Source organism: Dreissena polymorpha, chromosome 4 (assembly GCF_020536995.1).
Source record: "Dreissena polymorpha isolate Duluth1 chromosome 4, UMN_Dpol_1.0, whole genome shotgun sequence".
Lineage (NCBI taxonomy): Eukaryota > Metazoa > Mollusca > Bivalvia > Myida > Dreissenidae > Dreissena > Dreissena polymorpha.
The window spans coordinates 129,758,686-129,781,902 of NC_068358.1; the positions used below are offsets into that span (position 1 = coordinate 129,758,686).

The window sequence follows — 23,217 nt, forward strand, 5'->3', positions numbered from 1 at the left end:
AATATCTATGATAGTTTAGGGGTAAAGTGGACCAAAACACAAAACTTAACAAAATTTTCAATTTTCTAAGTATAAAGGGCCCAAAATTCCATCCGAATGCCAGTCAGAGTTACATAACTTTGCCTGCACAGTCCCCTTATGATAGTTAATAAGTCTTGCAAGTATGAAAGCAATATCTTTGATACTGTAGGAATAAAGTGGACCTAAACACAAAACTTAACCAAATTTTCAATTTTCAAAGTATAAAAAGGGCACATAATTCTGTCAAAATGCCATTCAGAGTTACATTACTGTTCCTGCACAGTCCCCTTATCATAGTTAGTAAGTGTTGCAAGTATGAAAGCAATAGCTTTGATACTTAAGGAATAAAATGGACCTAAACACAAAACTTAACCAAAATTTTCAATTTTCTAAGTATAAAAAGGGCACATAATTCTGTCAAAATGCACCCCAGAGTTATCTAACTTTGCCTGCCCAGTCCCCTCATGATAGTAAGTAAGTGTACCAAGTTTGAATGCAATAGCATTGATACTTTCTGAGAAAAGTGGACCTAAACGCAAAACTTGACCGGACGCCGACGCAGACGCCGACGCCAAGGTGATGACAATAGCTCTTTTTTTTTTCAAAAAATAGATGAGCTAAAAATAAATCATAATTCAAGTGTAGACAAGTGTTCGTTTTATCCTATATATTCATTCATCCACATTGCTCAGACACTCAATTATAATGGAAATTATTACGAATATCTGACAAAAACTTGCATTATTAATTTTTATCTTTAAACTTCCATTTCATAAATATTTTTTTGATAAACGTCGTCAATTATTAATTGTATATAGATTTCTCTATAGTTTGAAAAACATTTAGGTAAATATTTCTCATGTAAGATAAAATGCAAATAATTAATAAAATATTCCCTTTTAATCAGTATGTTGGTTTATCGGTCAATAACAATATCACTTTGAACATTGAATTATTTAAAAGTTATAACAAACATTAAATGTTCTCCAAACAAATGATTCATAACACATATAACAGATTGATAGGAAGATATGAACAAATCAAGGTTGCTAGGTTGCCCTCCTAGAATGGTCCTGTTAGTATGGAAGTACTTGATATATAAATTTATTAGCCTGTAGGTGTTGTAAAGACATAACATATTTTATGAATGTCTCAAAGCGTAGAATTATTTTGCATTTTGTAAAAGAAAGGCAACATATAACCCTTAAGTGGCTGACAAGAACTTGTGGCTGAATACAACTAAAAAGAGGCATTATGCTTCTTGAAAATAAAAGTAAACATCATTATATATGAATTTTCTGATCAAAAGTGTTATTTTTAGTGAATTATGTGCATTATAGAATTATCATAGTACCAGTTTTGGTCTAAAAATCCAGTAACATTTTTTAAATTTCATAACCCCTTATTGAAAAAAAAATCATGAAAAATAGAATTTTCAGAGTAACTTATTAAAATAAAATAAAAAATGCTTTATTAGACCCTAGATATTATTTTTGCAATCATTTTTCATCAATTACAAATGTTTAAAAAAAAAATTGTTTCATGCTATTCATGGTACCAGTTTTTTGTCGAAAATTAATTACATTTTTAAAAAATGCGTTACCCCTTGTTGCCAAAAAATTCATAAAAAACATAATTTTCAAAGATATCCTTTAAAACAAAAAGAAAATGCCTTCTTAAACCTTAAATATTATTCCTTCAAGCATTTTACATCAATAATTATTTATGTTTGAAGAAATCATTGGTTCATGCTAAATACTGTTTGATATACTGTAAATAATGTAACTACACATCCAAGTAGTGAGTCCATCAAACTATTGCAACCGAAACACCTGGTGTGCCAAGGCACCAGCCGAAGTCAAATGCCTTCTGACTTAGTGCATTTTACTATTTATATTTGTATGCATTTGTATATGTTTGAAAAAATGTATAATCTTAAATGACATCTTCTGACCATGCATGTCCTAGATTTCAAAATCCAGGCCCTGGTCTGAAACATTGGTAACATTAACGTTAAACTGTTACCAGGCTTCTGAATTTAATTAGCCAGGTCACAGGAAAAGGGCAGTCTAATCAGTATCCAATTAAACTATTTGTCATTGTCAGAAAACCGCTCTTAAGCAAACAGCTTTCAAGCAACAGCAGGCTGAACTGGATCTAAACTGGCCACAATCGCCTTAATGTCTCTTTTACTGGGATACAGTTCATTTAACTTTAAAGAGATCTTTTCACGTTTTGGTAAATTGACAAAAATTGAAAAAAGTTGTATCGGATTCGCAAATTTTTGTTTAAGTTATGTTATTTTTAGGAAACAGTATTACTGAACATTTACCATGGTCTAATATAGCCATTATATGCATCTTTTAACGATTTAAAAATTATAAAGCGTTGCAACGCGAAACGATTGAATAATTTGGAGAGTTATGTTGTTGTTGTTTAATTGTGTGAAACTACGAAGATTGCTTATATTAGGTATAAAATACGTTAACCATTTATACTTGGCAGAAAAGTCGAGCAGGCTAATGCGTTTTTACTCCAGGACTAAGGGGGTCACTGGTTCAAGCCCTGCGGCGGCCTACTTTTTTAAAAAGAATTTTATTCTGGATTTTTAACTGGAGCTTTTAAGATCCAATGTTTACATTTATTAATATAAAGCATTTAATGACTAACTTCAAAACATGTTAAAATTTGTGAAAAGGCCCCTTTAACATAATATCTACTCCTATAAATATGAGGTCGATATACATGGACTAAACGGTAAATTACGTCTAATTATTTGGACTATGATATCAACTACTTAAATAGAAAGAAGAAAGAATTCATACAAACCAGTAATTTGAGTAAAGAGTTTGTAATCAATGTTGTATTTCAGGACAGCTTGGTGATATGTAAATCCCATATGAGCTGTTGATATCAGGTATCATAGCCATTCAATAAGTCGCAAAATGCTCGAACAAAATTAATAAAGCAAAATGTGACTTAAATTGATAACTAAAAATACCAGTATCATCAGTATGCCAGTTTTGCCTTGTCAATCTGTCGAGATCCAGAAAGTGCTTCATTTCACATTGAATATATCCTTCGAATTCCATTTATTGTTGCATTACTAAATAGCGAAACAAGTCAATTTAAGCTGTAAGAAAGTTTTGACACGAGTGTTATCAAGTCTCTCATGGGCGAAGCCATTGTTGTAGAAAGTGATCCATTCACATCGAATATATCCTTAGAATTCCATCCATTGTTGTCATTAGAGGAGATTTAGTTAATAAATAATTCATATATCATAAATGACAGCTTCTAAATAGCGAAACAAGCCAATTTATGCAGTAAGAAAGTTTTGAATCGAGACTCTCATGGGGGCCGCAATTGTTGAATGTTGAAACACAAACGACAACTCTGCTAGGAGAATGTTATCAATGAAAATCAACGAGCAATCTCCTACGCAGTGGCGAATGCCCAAGGAAAGTAATTGAAAAATCGAGTTATCTCAATCGGACTGGCTCGGTCTTTTACATAGGTCGCCATTGTGAAGAATATTTTGATGTTCCAGCATCGTCAAAAATGGTACAACATGCTACGTCTGTCCGTGCGTGTGTGTCTGTCCGTCCGTCCATGCACAATTTTTGTCCAGGCTATTTCTCAGCAACTAATGACCGGAATTCAATGACACTTTATGGGAAGCTTCACTACCAAGAGGAGATGTGCATATTATCAGCGGGTTCTGGGCGGATGATTTTTCACAGAGTTATGGCTCTTTGAAATTTTCTATACAAAAATTCTTGTCCCCCAACTTCTGTGCCCTCAAGACGTTTCCTTTTATCTGAATATCTAGTGCAATATTGTGACAAAAAAACCTTTGGGGAGCATCACCCGTCTCCGACTGTTTCTTGTTGTTTCAGGCCTGTCTGTCATTGTATGTGTGTGCATGTGTGTGAGTACGTGTATGTTTGCCCCAAAACGTTAACCTTGGTCATAACTTATGCAATATTGAAGATAGCAACTTAATATTTGGCATGCATGTGTATCTCATTGAGCTGCACATTTTGAGTGGTGAAAAGACAAGGTCATCTTTCGAGGTCAAAGTTAAAATATATGGCTGAGAGAGAGAGAGAGAGAGAGAGAGAGAGAGAGAGAGAGAGTGAGAGAGAGAGTGAGAGAGACAGAGTGAGAGAGACAGAGTGAGAGAGACAGAGAGAGAGACAGACAGACAGACAGAGAGGAGAGAGAAATCAGCAATTTTGTGTGTGATATTATTCATTTCCCTCCAAAATCACTAATAGATGTTCATCAAAAAAAGTCGTTGATGGAATGAAACAAGGAGGCCGTGTGTTATTAAAACACTTATAAGACAAATATGTTGAAAATTGTTAACTTGGTAAAATGATTTCGCAGAATTGAAAAATGGGCAAATTCTGCTAAAAATGAGAAATTTGGTGGTTTTTAACCTTTTTTTAAAAAAACAATACCTGGACAATTAATTTCTTTTCACTGAATTATTGGAAAGGTTTCTGATACCTATTTTAAAACCCCAAAACAGAAACCCTGGGTTAATTTGCATGGCTGAAAAGGTGTATTTATTTATTTATTCTAGAAATCAGCAGAAAAACTTTCGATTTTGAGTGATTTTACCCCAAAATCATACATATGCACAGCTGTGACACTTAAAAAATGGGTTTTCTGGAAGGATATAAAATACCCTTTTGAAATATACAAAAACCATTTGTGGCCTCAAAACTTGCAATAAACACCAGTGGGCTCTCGGACCAAATGATTATCTTGGGTAAGTTTTAAAACGGTTCCGGTTAGTAAAAAACATGGTCGCCAGGGGGTGGGACATTTTTCCTTATATGGCTATACAGAAACCTTGTTTACACTCTAAAAGTCACGTTTATGGCCCAATATTCATTTAAGTTGGTCAGAACATTTGTTCTAATGATATATTGGAGGAGTTCAAAAATGGTTCCGGTCCATTGAAAAACATGGCTACATGTGTATTACATGCAGATTTACTACAACTGTGTCCAGTAGCAGAAGTGACTATTCTAACACACAGATTATTAAGAGAAAAAGAAAACCAAAATAGATCAGAGAAAGCAACTAGAGAGTTAACAACATACAACATTATATATATAATCTTGGATGAACTTTGTCAGAAGATTTGTCCCAATGATATTGTGGACAATTTTCAAAATGGTTCTGGTTGGATGAAAATCATGGCCGCCAGGGGGGTGGAGCATTTTTCTTGAATGGCTATAGAAAAAATTGTTAACACTAAGTCTCATTTATTGTCCAATCATCATGAAACTTGGTCAATACATTTGTTTTAATGATTTCTTTGATGTGTTTGAAAATAGTTCCAGTCTGTTGAAAAAAAAGGCTGCAGGGGGCGGGGAAGATATCCTTATATTGCTATAGTAAAACCTTGTTAGCACTCTTAAAGTTTACATGTATAGTTCACTCTTCATTAAACTAGGTCAGAACATTTGTTCTAATGATATCTTGGGCTACACAGAACAGGTCAGTCCTTTTGTATCTCAGGTGAGTGATGTTGGGCCTTTCAGGCCTCTTGTTTATACAGACTACCGTAATTACTCTAAGTTTTCGGACACTCTAAGTTTTCGGACACCCTATTTTTTAGCCAAAATAATTATTTTTCGTGACTCTATATTTTCGGACATACGGATTTTCGTTCATAATAAATTACTCCAATTTTTCGGACAGTATATTTAACAGCGCTAGTTTACTAGTTTTTTCTGCCCTGTTTTCGCTTATCTGGGACCCTTCGATCATGGAGTTTTACAACCGGATTAACGTAATAAAACCTGGCATATAATGCCCTGAGGGCAATGGACCATTACAATGGCTTTATTGGGTAGTTTACATTGTATACCTGTAAAATAAACAATGGTTTCACCCAACAGCGTTTGAAATTTTATAGTATTCAGGAAGCAGTATGGTTGTTTTTTATGACTTTTTTACAAACTATTTCAGGTAAGCGATTGCAAATAAGTGAAGTTGTACTTGATTTGAAGCAGAGAAAGGAGAGAACAACACAATAAAATTATTGCACATTTATGATTGGTTTTATTTCATTACAATAATTGACAAACTACCATAACATGTATGTCTCTAAATTTTCGGACACTCATAATTTTTGAATATTTTTCATATCTAAATTTTCGGACAAGAAAATAAATAATTATTTTTAAGTGTCCGAAAACAGAGTAATTACGGTGAGCAATATTGGAGATTTCGTGGCAATGGTCACAGGGGTGAGGGAAACTTTACACACTTGCATTTAGCCCCGTTTTCTTAGAGCACGCCTCATTCTTATCTTTGTCAAACAGCTGTTTTATTAAAATGAATACAATACTATTATAACACCTATCTGGTGTATTTTTTTTTAAATATACACAAAATACCACATAATCCTAACCTTCTAAAAAAACAACAATTAACAATATCATGAGCCAAATGTCCATAATAGGTCACAAAATATCATATTTCACAATCATCTTGTCCATATTTCTTTAAATGCAATTGTAAAATATGTGAACTCAATACATCAATAAATTAACTTTACATTACTTTAATAAAATAATCCCAAATATATGGCATGATACATTATATAACAATATTATTTTATGATTAAACACATAAAAATGAGCTTGATACAAAATTTAAATGATTTAAAGATCTACACTAATCTGACAATAGTCATATTTGTTGGATACATTAATTCTTAATTACAACAACACTAAATTATGACTAAAGGATAAATTTAACAAGTTGTATCACAATTCAAATGTACAATTTATTAAAACACTAACACATAACAAGAAGTGCTAATTGATCAAAAGTGCACTTTAGCGCATTTGATCATATTATTTTTGAGGCATTTTTCAATATAGCATGTTCTATTTCTGCTCATATTTCACATTAAATGTATGTTCATGGTGGAGTCAAAAGGGCAGGGTGGGACCTTGGGGCTGCAGGGTGCTGTGCCCCAACATTTAGGCCTGGATTTTCAGCTAGAATTAAAAGACCTTGACAACAGACATGCAAAACAAAAGTGGTTGACAGCAGTTGTTTTGCACTAACAGATGTCAAGGATCAAGTGAACAACAATTATTAAGTAAAACATGTATATGCATGGCCTAACATAAAGTCCATACAAAAAGCTACTCGAATAAGTTATATTGCTATTATTTATATGATTTATCATCACTTTTAATTCTATTATTAATACACAATAATCAAAAATCAAATATGTAGCAAGAATTTTAATCCAGTAACAAGTCAACAACAAAAATATAGTTTTTTATAGCAAACAAACCAGCACAACATCCAGCATATTCTTAAAAAACTTATGGAATACACATTGAAATATAAATATATATAGTTTGTTACAGACGCGCAGGGGCTGTTAGGGGTGGATTAGGGATGGTGCACACAGACCTTGTCTAACCTTAAGCAGAAGACATTATGTACAGGCAACAATTTAGAACAAGAGATGTGTTTGTCAGAAACACAATGCCCCCTACTGCGCCACTTTGAAGCCATATATTTGACCTTTGACCTTGAAGGATGATCTTGACCTTTCACCACTCAAAATGTGCAGCTCCATGAGATACACATGCATGCCAAATATCAAGTTGCTATCTTCAATATTGAAAAAGTGATGGCCAATGTTAAAGTTTTCGGACAGACGGACAGACGCCATATATTTGACATTTGACCTTAAAATGACCTTGACCTTCACCTTTCACTACTCAAAATGTGCAGCTCCATGAGATATACATGCATGCAAAATATCAAGTTGCTATCTTAAATATTGAAAAAGTTATGGCAAATGTTAAAGTTTTCGGACGAACGGAAAGACACCATATATTTGACATTTGACCTTGAAGGATGATCTTGACCTTCACCTTTCACCACTTATAATGTTCAGCTTTATGAGATACACATGCATGCCAAATATCATGTTGCTATCTTGAATATTAAAAAAGTTAAGGCCAATGTTAAAGTTTTCGGACGGACGGACAGACGCCATATATTTGACATTTGACCTTGAAGGATGACCTTGACCTTCACCTTTTACCACTCAAAATGTGCAGCTCCATGAGATGCACATGTATGCCACAATGCTATGTTCAGTATTGAAAAAGTTATGGCCATTAAAGTTTTCGGACGGACGGACGGACAGGCTCACGAATGATACATTGTGTGTCTAATAATTTGTGGGACTATCAAAATCGTATTGTGGGTCTTTTCATTTTTGTTTCTAACGAATGATACATTGTGTGTTTTTCAGACTTCTGTGTCTATATCACTGCGTGTCTTTTCACCCAAATAAATTGCGGGAGCATATTATGTCAAATAAAGAGTTACAACTCCACTGGAAAACTATGTATTTAACACAAATACATGTACCAACAAATGACACATATGTTAGAAATGTTTAATAAAAACATATCGTATCAAATAACTGTCACGAATGCCTACTTTTATAAATGTAAACAAATACAATCAAGTATTTGCAATCTATGCTAGTGCTCTTAAGAAACAATACAACACCTATTCTTTGAATGTAGAAAATTTCAACCATTGTAATCACTTTCCCCAAAACTTAAGCAAAAGGAATATTGACATAAATTTCCTTTATCATGTTCAAAAATATTATAAATGAAATGATCCGCATTGTGCATCAAATTGCGCTTGACCACAACTAACTGGATTCACACATTAAAAATGGCAACATTTTATAATGTAATTTCTTCTCTTTCTCACTTCAGCCATACAAAACCACATACCCGGTAAAGCATCACACACCAAGACCATGGTTACCCACCAATTCAACATACATTCAGGTACATAATATATAATACACAACATGACTTAAAACTACACATTTTTTATTTTTCAGAGGTGTATGTTAAGACATATAGTGGATATTTTGCCTGCAAGATAAATGCTCAAAAGTAATGTGCATCATTGGTCTATTCAAAACAATTTTGCAAACCAGTAAATGACAAAATGCAGGCATACTGGACAAACTTCAATAGCATAAGATTAACAAAATGGTTGTGGGATGTCACTAATATGAACCTAATATCAATTATTGTGGGTCATCAAAGGAAGATATAATGAAATTGTTACTGAAAAAAATATATGACCTTATTCTTCAACTAAAATATCCGTCTCTGTAGGAAGAGTGTAAAAATTAGTAAATATCAGATTTAACTATGTTTGCAAATGGATTTTACTGCAGTAGAACAAAATGAAACAAAATAAAACAATTAAAAACGAGGGCTGCCAGAGGACAGCGCTGGTCAACTTTTCTGAATACTTGTCACATATTTGCTCAGATCACATGTTAATTTTCAATATGTTCAAGTTATTACAGAGTATAATAATCTCAGATTACACTTACTTTTCAGTACATTGAAGTTTTGTAATTTAAGCTTTTGTAATGAAAAACTAACATTGACAAATACAAATAACATTTTCCCAAAGTTATTTGTGATTTATAAAAATTTGACCACAGCAAATGCCGCGGTGGGTACAATAGCTCTCATTTTCTTTGAAAAGTTGAGCTAAACAACACCTAGGGAAAGTCAAACAAATATTGAAATTGAATGTCGTATTTCTTCTACAGACTCGGTATAAATCCTATTTACAACATGTATAGACAGTTAATATGTATAAAATATATCTCCATTTACCTATACACACACATGACATGAACTTTAGAACTAGATGCCTGTCTAGCACAGTGTCAATAAAGCAAAGTTGGTATCCTGTTTGCACACAGACACAAATAATAATTTAAAAAACCTGACAAAAACCAACAAGAAATATTTGTTTAAAAAAAGTGTCAATGCATAAGGGAGATACAGACCGGACAAGGTGTATAATGCTAATTTTTGACCTTTGAACTCTTATATCGACTTGAGCGACTATATCTGAGGCAATCAGAAGCCTGTTTATGAAAACAACGAGCCAATGAACACCAGGCTTTCTAACAGACACATGCGCGTACACCCGCGTGTTGGACCATGTGGCTTTTTTGTGTAGTGGGACTGTCAAACTCGCAGAACCCATGCAACGGATTTATATTTGACGATATTTGAAGTGTGACCTTGACCTTTGAGCTAGAGACCTGGATCTTTCGTGTTGCACACCGGCTCATGGTGTTGAACAATTATGCCAAGTTATAATTAAAAAAGTGTCAATGCATAAGGGAGATACAGACCGGACAAGGTGTATAATGTTAATTTTTGACCTTTGAACTCTTATATCGACTTGAGCGACTATATCTGAGGCAATCAGAAGCCTGTTTATGAAAACGACGAGCCAATGAACACCAGGCTTTCTAATCGCCGCATTAACGTACACCCGTGTGTTGGACATGTGTTTTTTTTTTGTGTAGTGGGACTGTCAAACTCGCAGAACCCATACAACGGATCTATATTTGACGATATTTGAAGTGTGACCTTGACCTTTGAGCTAGAGACCTGGATCTTTCGTGTTGCACACCGGCTCATGGTGTTTAACAATTATGCCAAGTTATTTAAAAACAAAGTGTCAATGCATAAGGGCGATACATTCTGGACAAGCAATCCTGACCCAAAACCTAAACCAACATATATACAGACACGCAAGTGTAATTGTGGCAACTAAAACGAGCTCAATCCCAGCGGCATGACAAAATTATTCCAATCATACTGGTAAACATTCCCATCAGAAAAAACTAATTGTCAGTGTTTTATTCAACTGCCCTGTCCTTTTAAAACATTACAAACCAGTAACTGTATAGCAAAAAAACATGCTTAGGGTGTGTGCAAATGTATTTTGAACTAACAATTTCAAACTAAAAATGTCTAGACAACTCTTACAAAGTTTCCTCAAGATTTGTCAAACTTGATATTATCTTGAAAAAAAATGGACCAAAAATGTGTCTTCAAGCATATTTACAATTATTTTTGTAAATTTTTGCACACATTCTAGCTTTTGGACCCACATGGCCCAGATTCCATATTGGTCTTGCCAAAACATTTTCTTCAAGTTTGGACCATACATATGGCAGCTTAAGTTACATATTATAAGCAACTTTTGGAAAGGACACACAATCTCTCTTTTTTTAAATAACATAAGTTGTGAATCTAAGAAAAACCACAGGAGAAAAAAGAATCTATTTGGAAAAATGTTTCTTCCTAAGTAGTTACAAATAGAGCTTGCTTCTAAAATTTATTTGTGACCTTATGTTCATAACATGTGTTTTAATTATATACCTTAAACTTTACTTAAATTATTTGTAAACTGAAATCAGGTATATAAGAAAATAAATAAGGTACATTCCAAAAGCATCGATGAAGCAAAAAGGAAAATATTGTATCTACGCTTTTGTATTAGCATTTTTAACGTTTGATAATATACCAGATTCTTTTCCACCTTTAGACATATACATAGTAAAGTTTCAATTCAACAAATAAAATGCACACACAAAAATTACCACTTGCATACAAACATCACCCATATTTGCCAAGTCACTGTTGCATGAACTTTTCAATGTCCCTCGAAGGTATTCTTATAATGTTCCATCCGAGTACCGGTAGTAAACAACATGTTTTTATTTTTTCTTATGATTCATTGCACTAATTTTCTTAATTATCTTGTCGTTTGACCTTTTCCATATTTGCCCAGTTTTCTTACGACTTTTCTGTTTGGCATCTTCAACCTGCTGTTTCCGCGGACAAATTCCACTTTTTAGATATTCACTAAAGTAAGTTTTTATTTCCTCCGTTTCTACCTCTGTGAATTTCTGACGTTTGCAGCCTTTTTGGGGGGGGGGCTTCCTTTTTCTCTTTCCCTCAAATTCCTCTTCATCCCCATTTGATATAGTGTGGTCATCTTCGTCCATGCTTCTGAAAAAGTTACAAAGAATATTATTCAAATAGAAGCAAGCAACACTAATTCAAAACGTATTACAAAATGTATAGTCCTTATTTCTGACAACACACACTACAGTGGCGATAATTAAATCAAAAGGACACCGAGGATTCTGCTATTTTGGTCTTCTCAGATGAGCTTGTTCAGCGTAAATTTCCAAAACATTACCAAAACGCAACCTATTGTCTAATAGACAAGATTCACATCAAATGTCTAAGCCCTAGTTCTTGCTCTATCAGAAAATGAGTTTTCTCTATGCTCACAATGGGCATTTTGTAATCAGGTGCGCTGAAAAGTAGTACTGAGATCTTAGAAAGCCATTCGAAAAAGTAAGAAAAGTAAAAACACTGGAAAGCGCAACTCAGCTAAAAAACATTGATCTCCAATTGGGATATTAAAGTACATTGTTTCAATTTTTTTAAATTTAATTTACCCATAGCCATCTGGGGCATCAAGACTTGTGTGCTCAGCATCGACTTCTGCTTGACATTCAAGACTTGTGTGCTCAGCATCGACTTCTGCTTGACTTTCTGCTCTATTTTCATTACAACATGTCTCTGGACCAGATGTTAAAATGTCTGAAAACATTCATCAACTGTTTACAATGTGTACTATTAACAGTAAATGCACCTACATATTTATTGGATTTTCATCAATTTCATAATCAAGCATCTGCCATGTACAATAAAACAACAGTCTACATTATAGCAGGGCCACTATGGGTTGAAAAGGGATATAGATATACAGCCTGCAAATTTAATAATTTGATTGGCTGATAAGGTAGGTCCAAACAATAATATAGATTTCAGCAAGAAACTCCGGGAAATGCCATTTTGTTTTAAAGTCAGTCTGAATCTATTCTAGTATTAAATAAGAAAGTAAATGTGAAATGTTATACATACATGTAGATATTTAAATAACATCATTAATAAGTAAGTGTTTGATATTGGCCCTGTTATTTGTCCTCGGGTCAGTCTTATTGGCCCTCTGCCTTGGGCGAATACGACTGCCCTCGGAAAAATAACAGTTGAGACCAATATCAAATCACTTAATCATCAACAAATAGTCAAAATCAGTGCTAAGAAAATGTATATATATATATTAGATATAAGACATTTATGAAAGAAAAATATACAAATACATGTGTTGTCCTAGAAAAACATTAACATTTTGCATTTAACTGCTAAATCTGGTACTTACAAAACTTTTATTATTCAATCATTATATTAAATAGTTAAATGTGCTTTTAGTTTATAATTTTTATACCATTAGAACACTGAATCTAATTTAATTATAATTGATTAAAACAAGATCACCGCATAACGGGTGCCAACGCTCGGCTGCGGATGCAGTATTGAATAAATGAAAGCTGGTCAGATTTTATTTTGTTTGAAGGTCACAGTGACCTTGACCTTTGACCTTGTGACCCAAAAATGGGTGTGACATGTAAAACTCAGCAAGGTGCATCTAAATATGAAGTTTTAAAGTTGTAGATGGAAGCACTTTGATAATAGAGCAAATTGTCAAGGTTTTAGCACCAGGCGGACGGTAGACAGCAGACGCCGAACAACGAGTGGCTGTGACAATAACTTGGGTTTTTTCCGGAAACAGCGGAGCTAAAAATCATCAAAAAAACCTTTAAAAGGAATGCTCCCAATTTCATCAAGGCTCTTTCCTACAAACTTTTCTGTAAGGTCCATGTCTTGCATCAGCAATACTTTGCTGATTTTGACTCTTTCAATGAAGCCAGACATTTGCCTGTAGTGGTCAAAGCGCACTCTCGTTGTATGACCCAGGTGGCTACACAGCCATTGTAGCTTGTTTGGTTTCAAGTTTATCACCTGAAAATAATATTATGATCAGAAATTGCAATCATCAATCATTGTTTAATGAACTGCACATTGGTTCTCATTACTTTTTGGGCTGATAGGAAGGCTTGTTATTGTGTAATTCAATTAATATGGGAAGGTGAAAAGTCATTCTGGCTTAAAAGAAAAGTTCCTGCATTCATAAGTCTAAGAAATTGTGTATTGTGCTTAAAAAAATAAAATAAACAAAAGATGTGTTTGTCAGAAACACAATGACCCCTATTGCGCCGCTTTGAGGCCATATATTTGACATTTGACCTGGAAGGATGACCTTGACCTTTCATCACTCAAAATGTGCAGCTCTATGAGATACACATGCATGCCAAATATCAAGTTACCATCTTCAATATTTCAAAAGATATGACCAAGGTTAAAGTTTCAACGACGCTTTGAAGACATATATTTGATCAAGTTGTTATCTTCAATATTACAAAAGTTATTCATTATTGCAAAAGTTTAACCAAGGTTAAAGTTTTCAACAGAATGACAGACAGACAGGCGAAAAACAATATACCCCCGATCCTTCGATCCGAGCATAATAATCCACTGTTAAATTTATATGAGTTCCAAACCCACAAAGTACAAGATATAATCTTTACCTGGCTCAATGTTGCAGTTGTTTCCTAAGGTTCACCTCCTGATTGACTGTGTGTGATGTATCTTGACGTTCTGATGAGCAAACCTCTTGACTGGCTGTAGGGGATGTATCTTTATGTGCTGATGGCCAAACCTCTTGACTAGCTGTGGGTGATGTATCTTGACCTGCCGATGAGCAAACCTCTTGACTGGCTGTGGGTAATGTATCTTGACGTTCTGATGGCCAAACCTCTTGACTGACTGTGGGTGATGTTTCTTAACGTGCTGAAGACCGAACCTCTTGACTGGCTGTGGGTGATGAATCTTGACCTCCTGATGAGCACACCTCTTGACCAGCTGTGGGCGATGTATCTTGACCTGATGATGAGCACACCTATTTACTGGCTGTGGTTGATGTATCTTGACCTACATTCTGATTTGAAGGGATAAACTTATTAACAAATAATAATAAAATTCCAGCGTTTCGGTCAATGATGTGCAGACTAATGAATTATAAAATCAAAAACACAGAAAAGGTGAAAATAATCACAAACATTATGCGTATAGGTAAAGCCAAAATTGTTAATATGTTTGTACACACATTTTGAATTGAAATCAAAGAAAATGAATAGTTTAAAAACGTGTTACTTTGCAGTAAATGTTGTGGATTTTCAATTTATTTTAGTCAGTTTGTAATACTGAACATCATTTAAGAAGGCCTCCAAGTTCTTTGGTTGTTTCTGTAAAGCCACTGAAATGATTTTTTTATTTTATTTGATTATATGACTTTTTGTATCATTAATAGGCATGATTTGTGTATATGAACTACATCACTAGTGTATTTGTTATCCCTATTGCTAATGTGTCTTTAATAACAATCTAGCAACTGTCATGTCCATAACTTGTGTGACTATAATGTCCAAAAGTTGTGTGACTTAACCTTAGTGACTGCCAAGTCCATAAATTGTGAGACTCTAATGTCAATAGTCTAAGTAACTGTCATGTCCATAACTTGTGTGACTGTCATGTCTGTAAGTTGTGTGACTTAATTGTCCATAACATAAGTGACTGTCATGTCCATAAATTGCGTGACTTTAATTTTTAAACTATGAAACTGTCATGTCGATAACTTGTGTGACTTTAACGTCCATAACATAAGTGACTGCCGTGTCCATAAATTGTGTAACTTTAATATTAATAAACTAAGTAACTGACATGTCCCTAACTTGTGTGACTGTAATGTCCGTAAGTTGTGTGACTAAATTGTCCATAACCTAAGTGGCTGTCATGTCCATAAATTGTGTGACTAACTTTATTAAACTATGTAACTGGCATGTCCATAATTTGTGTGACTTTAACGTCCATCACCTAAGTGACTGTCATGTCCATAAATTGTGTGACTTTAATGTTAAAAATCTAAGTAACTGTAATGACCGTAAGTTGTGTCACTGTAATGTCCATAAGTTGTGTGACTTAATTGTCCATAACCTATGTGACTGTCATGTCCATAAATTGTGTGACTTTAATGTTAATAATCTAAGTAACTGTAATGACCGTAAGTTGTGTCACTGTAATGTCCGTAAATTGTTTGACCTAATTGTCCATAACCTATGTGACTGTCATGTCCATAAATTGTGTGACTTTAATGTTAATAATCTAAGTAACTGTAATGACCGTAAGTTGTGTCACTGTAATGTCCGTAAGTTGTGTGACTTAATTGTCCATAACCTAAGGGACTGTCATGTCAATAAATTGTGTGACTTTAATATTAATAAACTTAGTAACTGACATGTCCCTTACTTGTGTGACTGTAATGTCCGTAAGTTGTGTGACTTAAATGTCCATAACCTAAGTGGCTGTCATGTCCATAAATTGTGGGACTTTAATTTTATTAAACTATGTAACTGGCATGTCCATAATTTGTGTGACTTTAACGTCCACAACCTAAGTGACTGTCATGTCCATAAATTGTGTGACTTTAATGTTAATAATCTAAGTAACTGTAATGACCGTAAGCTGTGTCACTGTAATGTCCGTAAGTTGTGTGACTTACTTGTCCATAACCTAAGGGACTGTCATGTCAATAAATTGTGTGACTTTAATATTAATAAACTTAGTAACTGACATGTCCCTTACTTGTGTGACTGTAATGTCCGTAAGTTGTGTGACTTAACTGTCCATAACCTAAGTGGCTGTCATGTCCATAAATTGTGGGACTTTAATTTTATTAAACTATGTCACTGGCATGTCCATAAATTGTGTGACTTTAATGTTAATAATCTAAGTAACTGTAATGACCGTAAGTTGTGTCACTGTAATGTCCGTAAGTTGTGTGACTTAATTGTCCATAACCTAAGGGACTGTCATGTCCATAAATTGTGTGACTTTAATATTAATAAACTTAGTAACTGATATGTCCCTAACTTGTGTGACTGTAATGTCTGTAAGTTGTGTGACTTACTTGTCCATAACCTAAGTGGCTGTCATGACCATAAATTGTGGGACTTTAATTTTATTAAACTATGTAACTGGCATGTCCATAATTTGTGTGACTTTAATGTACATAACCTAAGTGACTGTCATGTCCATTAATTGTGTGACTTTAATGTTAATAATCTAAGTAACTGTAATGACCGTAAGTTGTGTCACTGTAATGTCCGTAAGTTGTGTGACTTAATTGTCCATAACCTAAGGGACTGTCATGTCCATAAATTGTGTGACTTTAATGTTAATTATCTAAGTAACTGTAATGCCCGTAAGTTGTGTCACTGTAATGTCCGTAAGTTGTGTGACTTAATTGTCCATAAATTGTGTGACTTTAATGTTAATAATTTAAGTAACTGTAATTACCGTAAGTTGTGTCACTGTAATGTCCATAAGTTGTGTGACTTAATTGTCCATAATCTAAGTGACTGTCATGTCCATAAATTGTGTGACTTAAATTTTATTAAACTAAGTAACTGTTATGTCTATAACTTGTATGACTTTAACGTCCATAACCTAAGTGACTGTAATGTCCATAAATTTTGTGTTAATAATCTAAGCAACCGTAATGTCCGTAAGTTGTGTGACTGTCATGTCCATAAATTGTGTGACTTTAATTTTATTAAACTGCCATGTCCATAACGTGTGTGACTTTAACGTCCATAACCTAAGTGACTATTATGTCCATTAATTGTGTGACTTTAATTTTATTAAACTGGCCAACTGTCATGTCCATTACGCAGGTGTGACGTGTGACTTTAACGTCCATAACCTAAGTGACTGTCATGTCCATAAATTGTGTGACTTTAATTTTAATAAACTAAGTAACTGTCATGTCCATAACGTGTGTAACTGTACTGATCATCAAGTGAGTTATTGTTGAAATGAAGTATAAGTGTAAAATAATATCAGACGCCAATTTATAATTTGGAAACTTAACACGGACAATCTACAGCCAACTCCTATATACCTCCCTTCAATCTTTGAATAATGAATAACTCTTAACGTAATTAGGTGCACTCCAGACCCAGGGGTTAACTTCCTATATACGGTATACAGGGGTGTGCCGATTTTTTGGGGTGTGTTTTTCGACTAAAATTATAAATATGGGTATGGTTTTGAGCATCTAAGTATAGATATGGGTAATGAAATGAGAAATTTGCTTGTATATAAATGCATATAGATTTGAAAGTATCAGTATCAAAATGGGAATGATAAATGTCATTCTTGTACATAAATGGGTATCAATCAGTAGCGAGAAAGATGCAGAATATGACTGTTTTTATATGTTGCTTGATCGAACAAGATGATACTGTGACGTCATATATTAACATACGTCATAATTAAGTGACAAAATCGTTACATGATCTAAAATTGCCGGGAAAAGTGCAGTTACTGCAAATGATTTATGAAAATTGTGTTGGAATTTGACGACTGTCAAAATAACCGACTTTATGCTACATGTGTACACGGAATAATACTCTGCCATGGTGACATCATGGATAATTATATATTTTTTGTAGAAAATTTTGATTATGTGTGGAATCATGAAATCGTTATCACAGGCTTTGAAAGCAAATTAAGAAAACAATTAATTTCCAGTCATACGTAAGAACGCTCTTTATAATATATCAAAACAACATAAATATTTGCATAATTCAATAAGTATACAATATTGATATGATAGAGATTAAAATTCTAGAATGAAATGTGACCACTTTATCAAATTCTAGTACTGAAATGGGTCCAGTTTATCAAAATTCTTATATTGAAATGGGTCCACTTTCTCAACAGTGTCGTATACAAATGGGTCTGCTTTAAAAAAAATCTTATATCAAAATGGGTCTACTTTATCAGAGTTGGGTCACATTTCGGAAGTCTCAGCGGGACACTCCTACCCTAAAATTTGGGAAGTTTCTGAAGGTTGGTGGCTCTACCCAAACGCACAAACCAAATACATAACGAATAAACAATCCCACAATAAAAGTATTTCAGGGCGTTTTTCAAGAGAATGTAAAACTACCCATACCACTGGAATTAAAACAAGAGCATCGCATAACGGGTGCCAACGCTCGGCTGCGGGTGCAGTTTTGAATAAAAGATTGTCAGAATTGTTTTTTTAGAGGTCACAGTGACCTTGACCTCTGACCTAGTGACCCCAAAAATGGGTGTTGCGTATAGAACTCCTAAAGGTGCACCTACAAATGAAGTTTCAAAGTTGTAGGTTGAAGCACTTTGACTTTAGAGACAAATATCAAGGTTTTAGCACGACGCGGACGGCAGACGAAGAGCTGGCTATGACAATACCTCGGTATTTCTCCAAAAACAGCCGAGCTAAAAATCAGCTCAATATCAGTAGTTTGAAAGAATTGTTTGTATTTGCAATCCTGTGGTATTATCCACACATGTTGATTTGTAGAAAGCAACAAGACTGCTTTACTTTCCAACTGATAATTTTATATCCTTAGGAAAAATTACAGTTCACTCAGTCTTTTATTTATCAATTTGCACCATCTTAATTTTTTACATTGATCATAGTGTGAAAATGCACAGAACTTAGACCAGCATTGAATATTCCAATAAAAGTTAAACATTTTATAAACACAATAACTATAATATTTTCTCTTCTAGTATTTGCATTGGTCCACCATCAAGGCTGTAAATTTGGCTGAAAAAAGGCCCTGCATTTACCTCAGAATTATTTAAAAACAAAATGTTCATGCAAGTACATTGTGTGTTTGTGTTGAATGTAAAATTTATATTTACATGTATATTTATTTAAGTAATAACTTTCAACTGCAAATTATATAGCAGCAATGCACCAGCTACTCACATAAAAACAAAATGAACACTGTCATAGAAAACTAAACAGTTCTGTTCCTCTTGTTTTATAAACTCATAATGTTTTAACAGTTCATCTGGTGACAAACTTTACCCAGATTTAAACTTAACCTAGATATCATTACAGGACCCTAATAACATTTCAAGGGACGGGGCCCTCATGTAGGGGAATTTAACATTGTTTTCAAGAAAAAGGGGAAATTGTTTTAGCTTTATGTTCAATTAATGTTGTTCAAATAAAAGATATCCAACTTCACATTTTATGCAATCTTTATAATCGCCAATGCATCTTTAAAAGAAAATAAGAAAATCCTATAATATGTTTCACTGAAAACAGTGTAATGATCAACGTTTTTGCTTGAGCAATACACATTTATTTGCTCGTAAGATGTAAAACTTAAACATGTAGTCAGCCAACACATGGTTTCCCTGGAAAAGCCACATTTTAAGACACACTGGTAATGGTTACAATTGACAGATAGCTAGTTTCTTCGGCACCTGGTTACTTCGGCATCGTAATTAAATGCCACTTTGGCATTCGGGTTTGACAAGTTCGGCATTTACAGTTTGTCTAATCTAATTAAAATCTCATTATGGTGGCTGCCGCCCCACAACGCCGCTTTACTTTTTTTCCATATAAAAAAAATTTGCTGCAGCAAAGTTGTTTACAAACAAAATGGCGGCGTCTTTTTAACGTTGCTAACGACGAGCAGGTGCGCGTGAAAAAACAGCGAAATTATTAACAACTATCGAAAGCAATGTGCGTTTACTCTTTTAAAATTAGTTGCGCTTATGGCATATTGGATGTAAAAAAATGAGACACAAATTAAATATTGCATTTCCCGATCACTGTGTGGCCAATAAAACATTTCAAAATGACCTTATTTATTCCTGTTTTCATTGCTTAAACTGGGTGCCATAAGTCATTCACAAAAAGAAAACATCTAAATGGATTATACATATAGAAAGAAAACATACGAAACTTACCTCACATATGGTTCTATAAAATATAAATCCGTTATGTTGGTTTCTGCGACGTTTAAAACAGTCCCACTACACACAAAAGCCACATGTCCATCACGCGGGAGAACGCAGGTGCAAGCGCATGCGTCGATTAGAAAGCCTGGTGTTCATTGGCTCGTCTTTTTTATAAACAGGCTTCTGATTGCCTCAAATATAGACGCTCAAACTTTCACGGACACTTGCAAAAATAAAAGTTACGGTCTCGTCCATCGCATAGACAGTTTTAAATGGACATCCTTTGGACACATTTTGGACAAAAACGTTGTGCGACTTCTCCAGATAGGTTTAAAGTTGCACAAGACACATTTTGACGAACTTTGGGCAAATGTATTGTGCGACTAGTCCCACAATGAAATTAAGACACACAATGTATATCTAGGCATAAAAAAAGTTGCACAATGTATCATTCGTGAGAACGGACTGACACACTGACTGACGGACAGTTCAACTGCTATATGCCACACTACTGGGGGCATAAAAAGGACATGTCATTTTTACACATGCTAACATTGCAAGCTCCATAAATGATTCATGACATACAATCTTTTGCTTGCTTCCTGGCCCCTGTTTTAAGTTTTTTTTAATTAAATGTAACAACATGTCAATAACTGAGATGAAAAAAGCTTGCAAAATAATTGTCAGCAGTATCAATTTAATATCCAAAACATAAACTGATAACATATTTAAGGACAGCTGGGTATATAAAATGCAAGCGCCCAGGTAACTGCCAAACTGCATTGATCTGGTGTGTTGTCCTCATAATGATCCAAATAGCTAATTGAAGTTACTGGAAAAAAACACTGACAGAAAATATTCAAGCACTCCATTGCATTGCCTGAGAAAATCACAGTTTTACTTAGAATATTGCAATACAAAATAAGCTACAAACAAAAAATGTGAGAACATAATAATTATGATGTATACAATATTAAATATTGGCATGTATTAAAAAATATAATGTTGGCATTATTCCACATTAAGGTCAGAATTCCGAAAGAAAAAATTCAATTGGTAACTTAAAAGCAAACAAATAAGATGTCATTTATTTCTTCTTATATCTCAAAAAGCAGTAGAGTAGGTAGTAGCTCTCTGAGACTCATTTAATTTCCCTCCTCAATTACAATATGCAATGACATGTTTCAATCTTACCAATCTTTAGTTAAAATAATTGTACTTATTAATTTTAGTGAATAACCCATTCTTAACTCACTTAATTTGTTCTAATGATATCTTGGATGTGTTAAAAAATGGTTCCAGTCTATTGAAAAAGTGGCCCCCAGGGAATGGGGAATTTATCCTTATATGGCTATAGTAAAACCTTGTTAGAACTCTAAAAGTTACATTTATTGTTCACTCCAGTCCTCATGAAAGTTGGTCAGAACATTTGTTCTAATGACATCTTGGGCTGCACAGAACAGGTCAGTTCATTTGTATCTCAGGTGAGCAACTTTGGATCTTTCAGGCCCTCTTGTTTTTTTTGCTTTTTTTTGGGGGAGGGGTGTGACTCCTTGTCCAAGCAACATGAAACCTTTATCGAGCAAAAAACAACACGGAAATAAAAAAGAGCTTTGTCAGGAAGTTAAGGGAGATTCTTTACCACATTGTTGAATAACTATTACTGCAAACAAGCGCTAAAATAAAAAAAAGTTACTTGACTTCTCAAGGTAAATCAATTAAAACATGAAGTTCCTTGATCCGAATTCATGCCAGAATTGGATGTAAAGAATAAATGGCGTTGGGAGAGGTCATCAGAAATAGATGAACGTGGAATTGAATTTAGCGAATGGCTTAAGAAAAACACAACTCTGGTGTGTATTCTATGTGTTCCCAAAATGAGTTATCAATCGTCCAGAAAAAAGGCAGCTAAAGCCTATGCAACTGAGAAAGCACACAAACAAAATTTTGATATCATAAAACTTAACAGGTAAGTAAATGTATGTTATGTTTTTCTGCCAAAACATAATTTTAACATGAAATGCAATTTTAGAGTTCTGACCATAAAGTTGTTATATAATAATATTTTGGTTGTTTGTGTTTGCATCTATGAAAGTTAAACAAATAATGCGATAATGCAGCCAACATGGGAAACTTGCATTTATAATATGCTGTGTAATATTTTTCTTTTATCTCGTTCATTGTTTAGGTGTTACTTGATTCTTCAAAGGCAAAGAACAACAAGAAACCATCGGAGACGGGTGATGATCCCCAAAAGTTTTTTTTGTCACAATATTGCACCATATATTCAGATAAAAGGAAACGTCTTGTGGGGAATAACTTTGGATACAATAATACGATGGATGGTTTAGCAACTTAAAAATTTCAAAGGGGCATAACTCTCTAAATAAATCATCTAACCAGAACCCACAAATAACATGCACATCTCCTCAAGGTAGTTAAGCTTCCCATAAAGCTTCATTGAATTCCAGTCAGTAGTTGGGGAGAAATAGACCGG

At 34.1% G+C, this 23,217-nt stretch overlaps 1 protein-coding gene and 1 long non-coding RNA gene across 2 annotated transcripts in view; one reads left to right on the forward strand and one right to left on the reverse strand.

Moving 5' to 3' along the window:
* The window catches only part of LOC127876444 (ubiquitin carboxyl-terminal hydrolase 38-like), a 553,141-nt gene that overhangs the window by 105,351 nt on the left and 424,573 nt on the right, over positions 1-23,217 (forward strand). The gene's annotated exons all lie outside the window — the stretch shown is intronic.
* On the reverse strand, positions 6,089-21,253 carry LOC127876494 (uncharacterized). The gene is made up of 6 exons (XR_008047893.1): positions 20,730-21,253; positions 14,441-14,850; positions 13,610-13,814; positions 12,407-12,551; positions 10,307-11,948; positions 6,089-9,952 (listed from the first exon to the last, which is right to left on the reverse strand). It is a non-coding gene; the product is annotated as an uncharacterized LOC127876494 (long non-coding RNA).